The 12,566-nt window shown below is 44.1% G+C and overlaps 2 long non-coding RNA genes across 2 annotated transcripts; one reads left to right on the top strand and one right to left on the bottom strand.

Moving 5' to 3' along the window:
• Positions 1 to 84: 84 nt before the first annotated feature.
• On the bottom strand, positions 85 to 7,769 carry LOC126922806 (uncharacterized). Its single transcript, XR_007712943.1, has 2 exons — positions 7,723 to 7,769; positions 85 to 6,156 (listed from the first exon to the last, which is right to left on the bottom strand). It is a non-coding gene; the product is annotated as an uncharacterized LOC126922806 (long non-coding RNA).
• A 1,244-nt stretch (positions 7,770 to 9,013) lies between these two features.
• Positions 9,014 to 10,887, top strand: LOC126922914 (uncharacterized). Its single transcript, XR_007712996.1, has 2 exons — positions 9,014 to 9,138; positions 10,491 to 10,887. It is a non-coding gene; the product is annotated as an uncharacterized LOC126922914 (long non-coding RNA).
• The last annotated feature ends 1,679 nt before the right edge of the window (positions 10,888 to 12,566 follow it).

The raw sequence follows: 12,566 nt of genomic DNA, 5'->3' as shown, positions 1-12,566 counted from the left end.
TATAATTTTGAAATTGTACGACTATACTTACCTTACATACCATTGATTATATAATTACGTATTTAATTTAGAACGATTGCAAACTCATAGGAAAGTCGATTTCTTTATTATTTTTTGTAACAAACTGTCTTCGGATTCGTCTTTATGTCGTAACTCATGACGCACTATTTTGACGGTTTTATCGTAATTCTTAAAAATATGGTTATTTTGCATTCAAATGAATGCAAACGGTGGTACATTATAAACACTCCGTGACGAATACGTAAAAGATACATTGTGAATGTACATATATAATGTACCAAATAATTATTTTCATGTGAAGGTACAGCATATTCAAAGTAGCAGTAACAAAATTTTTACATTATTCTCCAATCATACGTTTATTAATACGCTAAAATTATAAATTACCCGACTTCCAAGAAACTATACGGTAATGGCAAAGATGCTTGTTATAGGTAACAAGTATATCACTGATTGTAACGAATAATTAATTTTAATAAACTGTATATCAACTTGACAAGGAAAAGACAGAGCGCAAGAGAAAGAGGCAGTATTTTAGAGTTAAATTATTTTTTAAAACTAATAGTCGAATATTACACTCTAAAAATTAGGTTATATTGGCAACCGTGGAGTTAGAAAAAGAACTTGTCGAAAAAGGAACAGAGAGAAGTTGAAAGAGAAAGATGACATCATTTTACTCGCGTTTAATTGTCGTTTCTGCGCAAGGTAGAGCAATATCTTTCATAATGATAGAGCACGACGTCGTGGCTCTTGACGCAGTATCGATTGCTCATGACGGTTCCACCACCATGGAAGGGTGAAACTGGGTCGAAAGCATCCTTCCCAGCGGGAATACTTCCCTCTGCGTATTCTACTCCGTCCTGCTCGCTCTAAAAAGAGCACCGAAGCTCCATCTCCAGTCGTCACTTGCCATTAATAATAGCCATCATTTAAATGCCAACTAATCTTCGCTTCAACGCATTTAAGACAATTCATTAAAAAATTTACCGGTGGCTTATGATCCTCTGATCCGATAATCTTATTATCTCATTTCTTACAAGAACCCCTATTCCTTTATGTTGTCTTTTTTTACTTTTTGTAACGTTAAAGTTCTTTTAAATTATGGCTGAATAGACATAACCTATCACTTGGGTTACGACGTACAAACTCGTATACCTTTTATTTATCTGGACGATTAAAACACTGAAAATTGATTTACCAAAAGTTTAGGAAACTTAGGGATTTCGTAAAAGAAACAAATTGCTTGATAACTGATAGGTATCGATCTTGGAGACCATATAAAGTACATATGTTCGTTTTAGTTCACATCTTTCTTAGAGCTTTTTCACTGTAAGAAAAAAAAAACGAAAGAAAGGAAAAGTTCTGTGAAACCACTTAAATCGAGTCATTAACTTTTATTGGTTTCCCGTGGCTGTTGAATCGCTCGAAGAAACCCCGTTCTGCTTCACGAGCTAGATTTCGCGAGACGTTTTTCTATCTACATGTATACATATGTAGTTACATACATAGATCACAAAGTTAGCAACGCTAAATAATTGTATAAATAGTATAAGAATTCGCATTTAATTTAGTTGTAGTATCACTAAGCTACCGATCCATCTAAACGAATAATTCTGCGTTTTCGATAACATCGTACTCGATTCAGTTTGGAGTTTGAGTGCGAGACTTTATCGTTCGCCTGATTTGTCGGTAAGAAATTTTCGAAGATGAAATTGAAAATAAGATTGATTCGACAAAGCGAATTCGGGTTTCTAGAACGAAAATTGAGTAACGTTCGCAACGTGTAAACTCGGTGTGAAAAAATTGTTGGAAATCTTGCGAGAGGGAGACTCGAAAGACCATCGCCACTCCGGTTAGGGTGATTCGCGTTTCAGTTTGCGCTCCGAGCTTCGAAGCAGGGAGGGATCCTTGACATAAATAATCAGTAGTAGAGCACCGCGGTACTGCCCTGTAACCATGGTAACAGCATCGATCGAGGCCTACTACAAAGTCGAAACCAGCTACCCTTCTCGTGCCATGCGTTTCTTTCTGTTTCCCTTCGTTTCCTTTCCTTTTCTTTACGCCCGCGTTTTTCCTCTCCCCTTCCTTCACCTTTCGACTTCCGCCTCCCTCGCGCTCGCTTTCATTCCACTTTGTCGTCGTCCCAGCCCTTCTTCCCGCAATTTTTTTCTCCTATTTTCTCCCTCTCACTGCATTTCCTCCAATTTCCCTGTGCTCTACTTTCCCAGACTTCTTCGACCTAACCTCTTTACGCTCATGCTCATCTTACTCGACGAGTGTTTTCTATTTTCTTTTGCTTTTTCACTACAATCTTTTTCTTCGAAAAGACTGTTCGACGATTGACCACTTTATTTATACCAAATCGTTTTTTGTTATCTTTCCAGGTGTAATATCGGGACGAACCGTATTTGCAGATATACAACAACGTACTTGTACGTACATACAGCAATATAGGGCACGTCCTTAGCAAAGCTTGGTTTCAACATCGGTTCCCTCGATCGTGGATTAAGAAATAAGTCGTGCACGTTCGACAAAGCAAACTGCTATCGAAGCATTGAAAAAAAGTCGCTTAGTTTTTGCTTTTGCTTGCGCGCGGCACGATTTCGCAACTTTATGCGAAAAGTGTCGTATATGCATACCGTTGATCGCACACTGTTTTCTTTCACACTCGCGCTCTGTTATCTTTCCACCAACGCAACGCGACCACTCTGTCTTTTCTTTTCACCTCATCATTACGAAAGATAGTCGAGCTCGTTCGATCGACGTATACGCGAGAAAGAGAGACGGTTATTGAGGCTTTTGCAAGCGACCTACGAATTCTTCTTTTCGTTTAAAAATGATAGTTCAGCTTTCTTATTTCGACGAATTAAATATGCGACACGCTCCCTGGGACAGAAATGATTAAATATATACCTATCGATTGCAAATGGGAAATACCCTTAACTTCGGTAACATTATACCAAGGTAGAGATAGCAAAGAACAATGCGGAAACCACGTAACTGACACGATAATTCGGTTGGTTAATGCGTTTCCATCAAAGCATTGTCATCTAGAACGTGTTTAGGTCAGTACGGTAGACGTACACTCGTTGAACGAAACCTTCGTTTCCTCGGAGTTACACGAAACTGCTTTTAGACATAACGAGGCGCATGGGTGCACTCGTGACCCTGATTGACGAAAGCGTTCCCAGAACGCCAACGGGCCACCGATGCCGTCGCTTTTATCTATTTTTATCTATCGCGGTACTTCTAGGAACTTTGCATCCGATGCTCTACAGAGAAAACCTAGTCGCGACCGCGAATATCTTACAAGTCAGGTTGGAAGATTGCGAAACGCACGCGACAATCGAAAAACTCGAAAGAGATCGCTTATAGAGGATTCCCAAGCGATACGTTCCTTATCGCATTGATGATATACGCATTCAGCCGATTCATGGTTTCCTCGATAAATTTACCGGCGGGCTATTCATTCCCGATACCATGGACCAGATAAAACTGTCTGCAACGATAAATTACGTTATTTCAGGTACGTTAATGGGTACGGTTACCGTTGTCAGAAAGTTGCTTTCGGTTTGATCTAAGACTTGATCGAGGATAGCGGAACGTCACGTTTAATTTTTAACTTGCTCTCTAATTCGTACGCGTTTCGCATCGAAACGAAAACCGAGCAATACCGTTTATCCAATAGCTTTCGTTCGTGCAACTATCGCAGACGATAGAATTCACGGTATATACGAATTAAAAATCGATTCACGTAGTCGCGAAAGTGTCGAACGGCGCGCGAGGGAAAAGATAAAACGTGTGTAAAATAGAAGGTAACGCTGCTCGATCAAGGGAACACGAAAATCCTGATAGGACGGGCAATAGTAACGGTACCAGGTGGCACGAACAACGGCGAGCTGCCGAGACGTGGGAAAAAAATCGGAAAAAACGATTCGACACGATCCGCGAGTCGGCGTTCGTGCACGGAACTCGCGACGAAGCCGCTTGCGGCGCGTTTCAAGGCTGAACCATCTCTTCTCTGCACTCTACCTACACTCTACGTTCTACGTTCTACACTCTTTTCGTCCTCGCCAAAGACGAAGCATCTTCTCCTTTCCCCTAACCTCGCGCGCTCACCATCTCTCTCTCCTTCTTCCTCTCTCTGGATCTATCGGTACGTCCGCACGTCCGTTCGTCTTGCTCGGTTCGTTTCCTCTGTGCCGTTCGTTTTTCCTCGTTCCTCTCCGTCCACGTTCGTGCACGTTCGACCATGTTCGTCCGTGTTCGTGAGTCGCGCCACGACAGTACTATCCTATCGCATGACTCTGCAGCGTTACGCAACTAACAGAAGGCTAGATAGGCGACGCAAGCCGCGGGGGTTGGTTGCCGTAGAGCTGGAAGAGCGCGCATGATCGCCCTACAACAGTGGTACTCACCGAGCTATGCTCACTCTTTCGCTGCCATGCCGATCAAATTCTCGAAAGTTTGCTCGTGCCACGGTCAAAGGGATTCTTCGAATATCGTTTCTCCTCCGTGTGTAGATCGCACGAACGAACGATCATGGAATGTGCACGCAATATGCGTTAACCGCAGTTGGTAACAGTTGGTTTTTCCACTTGGAAATCGGTGTCGTTCGAGACAACGTACGCGCGCGCCTTTCTCGCTGGATCTTGGATATTTCCACTTGCTCGACCAATTGCTTTCCGCAACGACGCCTTCTCGCTCAGTCGATTCTTCCTACGAAACCAATGCCTTCCCGATGTGCATACTTGAATTTTAAATTACGTATATACTTCAAATGACGGTCGTTAGTCGAACGAATATTCAAAATGTTATACTTAATTATTTATTCGGTACGTTTACTGTCTAATTTTGAATACGAAGACAATGGAAATTGCACACCGTGAAAGTCTTTGCGTTCCGCTTCCATGAACGCCAAATCGTATTTTAATATCAACGAGTCTCTCATTTCACAGAAAACGCTGACTGTTACTAACGCGACGGATTAAGACGTAGAGTAGCAACGGATAATTTTCGCGGTGAGTACCACTGTGTTACGCTACCTTCAGAGGCGGGTGTATACACGCGAATTCAATATACATACATACATATATTCCCATGGAATACGGCGCGCGTAGTCGTGTCGCATCTATTTGGAATCGTATTAATTTATGATCACAAAATCAGCAAACGTAATTGTAAGCGTGGTCTCGTCGTTCCAATGTATGTACTTACGCACGAACTCGTATCTACTTAATGCGTATGTAGGTATGTGCTTGTAGTAGGTATGTAGTAAGTATGTACTTGCATCATGGCTGCAGCGCTACGTCAAGACATCTTTGTGCGAACAATTTGACTATTTTTCTGTCCAGGGTCACCCGTCGTTTTCAATAGCGAACAATTTCTTCTGTCGATAATTTGTTCCTTGGTTTCGAGATATATTTATTACCCATACGTAAGCCGAGACAAGTAACAAATATAGAAAATTAGAATTTTTCTTCCCAAACGGCAGGAAGATCGAATGGAAAATTTTTTATAGCAGAAACCGGTGGTGATCTTGATCTTATGTTCTTCGCGCATCCTGTTACAACGCGATAAGAATCTTTTTTGCTTATCGTGCTCGAAGTAAGGTAGTGGCTTAAGCAAGTTCTAATCGGACGAACGATTCAAAAACAAACTAGCAACTCAGCACAGCGAAATTTATCTGGTAAAATTATACACTTGGATTTATTTAGCGACAATATACCTATACAAGTAAGTAATATTTCATCGTTATTTTCGATTCATCGCACGGGAAGTTCGTCCGAACACACGTATACTTACCTATATGCTACACGCAACATTTTGAGAATCGCTTGTCCGATCACGACGTAAAAACAGCTCGAGCGTACAGCGGCGTTAAAAGAACGAAATATCGCTAAGTCTATCTTGCGATTACGTAAGAATCGCCAGAGAGTACCGCCTGTGTATATTTACGCGAGTGTATATGTGTGTGCGCATTCACATTCAGGCAGAGAATTAGTCCGAAAAGGTCCGGCGTGGCCGGAGCAAAATCGTACAAAAATTTCACCGCGTCTCGGTCGTTGAAATATCTTCGTTGCGTAAACATACTCACCGTAGATATGCTCATCGTCACTCCGCCGCAATTCCTACCTTTAAAAACCAAATGAACGACGTGCGTCGTATTATTGAAACATTTAGAATTCCAAATATTGAAATTGAAAATTAAAAAACTTAAGAGTCACGTCATTTTGCTAACGCGTGATACAGGTTCCTAACGTACGTGTATCATATTTGTTTGCTGTAAGAAAACAAAATATCCTTATCGATAAGTATAGATTTTCAAGAATAATCATCGTTTAACGAGTTTTCACCAAGGACGAGTACTCGAGGCGAAGATTCCTCCCAGACAGGCCGAATAATATGCGAAACCAAAGACCAGACCTCCTCGCGTGAAACAGCGAAATGCCGACGTATACACGGTATTTAAGAGACGGCTAGAATCAGGCGTGTTTCAAGAAATAAGCGTTTTTAGCGGAATTGCCGCGGTAATGGGGAGGCAGGGTTAACGAAGTCGATGCGCGTTTAATATCGACTAGGAAGTTGGTCGAAGGACGGAGGAAGAAAAACCGAAAGGTGGAATAATTACGAGGAATAGGCAGCGAGAGAAATTCGTTCCCATCGATGCTCGTTAAAAGAGAGACCGAGCTGCGTTGCTCGAAGGCCGCTGCTGCCCTCTAAAATTAACGATGATCCACCGGTGCGCGGATTCACTAGGGCGAAAGTCCGCTTCCTCTGAAAGGGTCCGCGCTTCCGTGTAGCGGCAGATTCGCAGCTTAGAACGTTCGTTACGAACGCTCGCGGGTCGGCCTATCCCTGCACCTGCCATTCTCTCGGAGAACACGCGAATGTTTTCACAGTCGATGACGCAATGCATCTTTTTTACCTTGCAAACCCGTGCCTTTATGAAAACTGTCAGTTATATAGGTTAGGAAACTCAGAAGTAACGACACGTCTTTCAACGCGATCCGATGTGTTTCATCTTGGAGAAGATAGAAATCGTTGTTACGTTTTTTGCTACGAGATTCTATCGAGACCGAAGACACTGGTCTTAGCAACAGAACGCGGAGAACAATAAATGTTTCCAGCAATTTCTGCGAGGAAGATCTCGGAAGTACGAGTGAGCCGTAATTACACCGGATAGCAATAACGATGAGAGGTTTCCTACGTTACGATTTCAAGTCCCGTGTCAAGCGGGTCTAAAAGTGTTTTCGACGCAATAACGTAATCGCCCAATTTCTCGCAGGTGTTTTGTCAGATATCAATGCTCGAAGCGAATCTCAAACCTAACCTCAACCTAACCCTAATCTCCACAGACGGTATCGTTTCAGGCGTTCTGACGAAGTTTCCTTTAAGCTGTGTAGAGATACGCACACACAGGAGAAACGAAAGAAGAAACAGAAGAAAAAGAAAGAGTTTCGATGACAGGCACCAACTGCCGTGGCATCGTTGAACGAAAGAATATTCTAGCTAGATCGGTGTACCATTTATGATTGGCGAGGCACGGTGATAAGGGTGCGATAAAATAGCGGGCGGTCGATCGGTGAAAAGAAAGAAGCGAGCAGTAGGCCAGCAGACTCGCGACGATTAGGCTTGCGCGGTATGACGGCCGAGTTGTTCGACCTAGTTCGTAAAATAACGCGACGGAGGCGTACTTACCGAAATGTAGGACAACGGTATTCACGCGCAGGAAGCGGCGCAATTATGGATACGCGAGAGAACGCGAGCGGTCGCGCACGCGTGATTCTAACCTCCACAATTGCGCCTCCTGATCCGACGCGACGGCACTCTCGTTATGGAAAAATACGGCTGCAACGCTGCACTAGCCACAACGGACACCCAACAGGTCTATCCGCATACCCTGAAATTTTCATGGCTCGATCGGCCAGATGAATGTGTCTGTTCGTCTTCGAAACGATCTTCGGGACGCTTGGCGATCTCTTCCTCTTTTATTACTCGCGTTTCCGTGCATCGAGATGCTCGTTCGTTTCGTATTTTGTAGATTCGTTACGTGCATTACGTGAGAGTCAAAGGTAAAGAAATACGCGTGGAAGGAAGAATTTGGCCTCGAAAATACAGAGCACGGCAGATGGGAACATTGAGAGGAGAAGAAGGAGGAAAAAGGTAGCGGAGAAAACGCCGCGGCTAGCGAGGAGCGAGGAACGCGACCCTAATATTTAGCTCTGCGGAGATGAACGTTAAAGTTGATCCAGTAAATTTACGCGTCCGTTTCATAGATGCACTGGCCCAGTTTGCAGCGGCTATGAAAGCAAGGGATATTGCGAAGGGGGTTGGAGAGAGGGCGTGATATCTGTGTCACGGCACAAGCGCCGTACTCCGGCCGAGTACGATTCATAGCGATGTTGTTGGCCCGCTTAGGAACCGCGCGACCATCGGCGGAATGCTCCACCATCGACGATACGCGTCGTTCGTCTCGATATTGCTGTCCCTGCCTCGATTCTTCCGGATTGAGCGTTTCCTTCGCAAGATTAATCGAGTCGAAGAACGAAAGGAGGAAGTTCTCGGCCTTGACAGTACACGATGAATCGCCCTAGGTTTGCCTCATCGTCCACGCCGCTGATCAATAAATAACTAGACATCGTTACATTTCATCGTTGGTAGACCTGCTAATCAACCGGATTGCCTACCGACGCGTAGTAGATGAACAAATTCAAGCTTTCCCTTCGAAACAGATCTATCAAGTCGACTCGAATTTTCAAAGTTAAATCGATCGCCTGGAATATCACAGATGATACAGCGAAACGATTCGCTTCGATCTTTCGGAAGAGCGTCTAAACTCGGTGAGAAAGAATTCGGTCGATGGATCTCTGGAAATCTGTTTCTCTGTGTCGATTCATCTGTTCGACCCTGCCACGATAACTCGCTCTCTAGTGGAGCGCTTACGTAAGAAAGCCGTACCTACCTTCCAACCCACCTCCTGGCTATTCAAGGGATCAAGGCAAACCGGTAGGCCGGCAGCTTAGCAGGCAAGCAGCCAGGCAGGCCAGGAGAATCGAGCAACCAGAGAGCAGCTAGAGAAGAGGCTGGCTGGCAAGCAGGCAAACTAAGATGCAGGTAGGTAAGTAAGTAAGTAGGTAGGTGGGCACATGCGAGCGCGCGTGCGCGTCCACATACCCTTTGATAAACCTGCCAAATGGATAGACTCTGCAACAACGGAAATACCTCTGTCCCTCCTCCGACACTAGTGCGCCCTCTCCTTTACTATCTTTTACGTTTCCTGCTCCACCTCCTTTCGCTCGATTCAAGACTATATTATACTCGTGCGTCGTCGATCCCAAAACGGTCGGTTATTTCATTAGTTACATCGATCAGCGAATGACTTTTTTTTTTCTTTTCTTTTCATAAAATCTTAGAAAACAGCGTTCAAGTATCCTTGAAAATTCTGCTTACCGACGATGAAGCAGCGCCGCTCGTTAGTTCAGCGCTATTTTTCTTTTCTTCCTATTCCAACTTCTCGGTTCTTAAAAATTCTATCTCACACGCACGATAATCGCGCCATTATAGCACGCATTACGTAACCCGCCTCGGTTTCCGAGGATAACGAGCAATCCCAGCGAGGGAAGCCAGAGATGTAATTGAAAGACAGGTGAAGACGCACAGCTCGTAGGGGTGCTAATGAGGGGATATCTCGGCGGCGTCGCTCGGGGGAAGTTGTTTGCGAAATAAATGACGCGGGTACTATCGTACTTGGAAAATATCGCGCGTGTATATTCGCCTCGTACCATGGGAGCAATATCGAAAAAAACTCGGACGATATTGAAAAAGGAGAAGAGAAACGAATGTATCATCTACGTCGAATGTACACGTGCAACTTGCACGTGTGGAAATACACTTGCTATTAAACATGGTTGTAACCTGTTACTTACGCGAGGCAGAAACAGTAATTTCTTTTGCCGTTCATTAAAAAAAAAAGGACACCGGTTAGTTGCAGTTGAATGAATGAATCCATACATATTATTTATCGTTCGACTCGTAGTGCGTATACCGGATAGCGCTGTAAGCCAGTTAACATATCGTGATGGTAGATGGAGGGACTGTTTATCGGGAAACATTTTAGTGGCTATAGCGAGTAAATTGTGCCGTTATTCCGCGAAATCAAGTTGCTTGACATTTATTGTCTCATTTTCGCGGAACCAGCAACCTAGTAGAGGAAATAACGTTGTCTAAAATTAGACGTATCTGCGAGAAATTTCCTCGTATGATGTTTAGAGAGATAGTCGCCGTGAAATTTTACAAGGCTACGTTCCACTAGATCGCGTGAGCATTATTCGTCCGACCATCGATTACGCGAGCGTTGCATCTTTCCGTTTGGCGCCACTATCTTCGTACTCGGACTTGGCGATACACTTTGCCAATTACTTATCTTTCGAGTATTAGCGAACGTAAATCCTGTTCTCTTTTGTCAGAGTGGAGAACTTGGTACACACAGACACACTCACGTTTGCCGTTGTGGTGGAGTTTGCAGAGCGTATCAAAATGTACAGAGGCGGCAAGTTTACACGTACGAGAACGAGAACTCCGGCGGTAGAACGTCGGCCAGTAATTAGGCCAGTGAAACAGGTCGATCGATTTTGTCCCGAAAAAGCTCACGCTCCAAAAACCTATTTAGTTCTAGACAAGAGGAGGGGGAGGAGGGGCTCGCGATACGTCTCGGTGACTCAGCCCGCTTCTCTGCGCACACGTATTTCTTTCCATAGCCAGTCGTGTTCCTTTGAATTCCGTAATTGTTTGTTGCGCGTAACACACGTATCCGTTTGGCCGTTGAGTTCCTTCAACGGCTGCCATATCCCATATTTGTAACAGGATCTCGTGAAAAAAAGGCGAGAGATCGATACCGCTGATAAACATCTTCTTCCATTCTAATAAATATAACGAACATCGGACATCACAGGCTACGTATTCCAAACAAAAGTAACATCGAAGAAAGATAAGAAATCGCGAACGCTTCGAATTGAAAACTTGGAAACGAAGTCTAGACGGAAAGGAGAATTTCGTAGATTTAACGAAGATGGATAGAAGGTGGTACTTTCCATCGTTTCCCGACAATAACGTGCCACATAACGGAAAACGAGGAAGGCCGATTAAGAAAGACTACACCAAGACGCTAACGAACGGCGTGATTGCGCAATTTCCGGGAAGAAACAATCGCAGCGAGGGAGCTACGATTTTTCTTCAAGGAGCAGAATGGCATTCGTCCTTGAAGCGCCCTTGATACTGGCTGTGGAAGCTAAATCGGCCGATGGAAAGCCGTCGGGTTTGGCGAGTGTAGGGCGTGGTCTAGCGAGGCACCCGGTGACCTCCTAGCCAGCTAGGCGGCCATCTTTGAGCATCGAGTCGTCCGGGCGTGCTGCGAGGGTGAAAGTTGGGGTGGGTTTTCGGTGAGGATAGAAGCACGAACAGGCTGCTTCGTAAAATCCTCTCTCCACTGCGTGGCCTCGCTCCGTCAAAGGAGACGCCCTCTCCCACGCCTCGCAAACACTTCCTTCTCTTTGCTCTCTTCTCCCTCGTTCTTTCTCTCCCCACCGGAAGTCCTCGCTTTCGTTTTCCTTTTCCTCCGTTGCTTCGTTTCGCGCCGCTTCGATCACTCATCTCGTCTCCTCAAATGCTTTTGCCTCTGCGTAGATACCATTTTTATTGTACGACTATTGTTTTGAGGAATGTTTCATCGGTTCAAACAATTAGAAGATTTTTCAACCTTTCGAGGAAACATCTTTGCCAATACACCATCCGGTTTATCGTACTTTTCACTTTATCAAAATGGAGATCTCTGTTTCAGCTGTTTTCAACATATTTTCTCGAGTTTACGAAGATACGAAGTTGAGGATAAATCGAATCGAGATTTATATGTTTCTATACGATTGGATCCCGTTCACGCGAGAAGACTTTCGTACTCGCAGAGACGGCATCGAAAAATAATTTACCTGTCTACGTAGAATTGTCGTTTCTATAGGTGTCGCATCGTACACAGTCGCAGCTTGACGATAAAGCCAGGATCTAGTTCCAGGAAAACGCAACGGAACAGCAGGAAAGGACTTTATTTCTACTGAGTTCGAGAGACAAGCTATATATCGCAATATATCGACGATATTTAAAATTTAGCTGACCGATGAAAAATGTATGAACTTCGGTACGGACAATCGTAAAGTTACACGGTCGATACACGGTCACGAGGATAAATGTAATCGTCCGGATAAAACGTTACGGAGCTTAACAACCTTTGACGTAGCGATACGTATTTCGTTTGACGTTCGTAAATATCGTAACGCTAAAAGGTAAGACATTTTTTCTTCGCTTCTCCCTTTTTCTTCCTCATTTCTGTTCGCGGTATAGGTAGAAAAAGTTTCGCGGCTACGATGACGCCCAATGAAAGGAAAACGTTTTTCGACATTTTTCGACACAAAAACAGACATTTTTCGAGCGTCTTAAAACAGGATACGAATCCCGATGGCGTGTTAACGGTTTGATATAATTGTGGTTATACA

The sequence above is a fragment of the Bombus affinis genome, chromosome 1, assembly GCF_024516045.1.
Source record: "Bombus affinis isolate iyBomAffi1 chromosome 1, iyBomAffi1.2, whole genome shotgun sequence".
Taxonomy (NCBI): domain Eukaryota; kingdom Metazoa; phylum Arthropoda; class Insecta; order Hymenoptera; family Apidae; genus Bombus; species Bombus affinis.
This window is presented reverse-complemented; position numbering and strand designations above follow the sequence as displayed.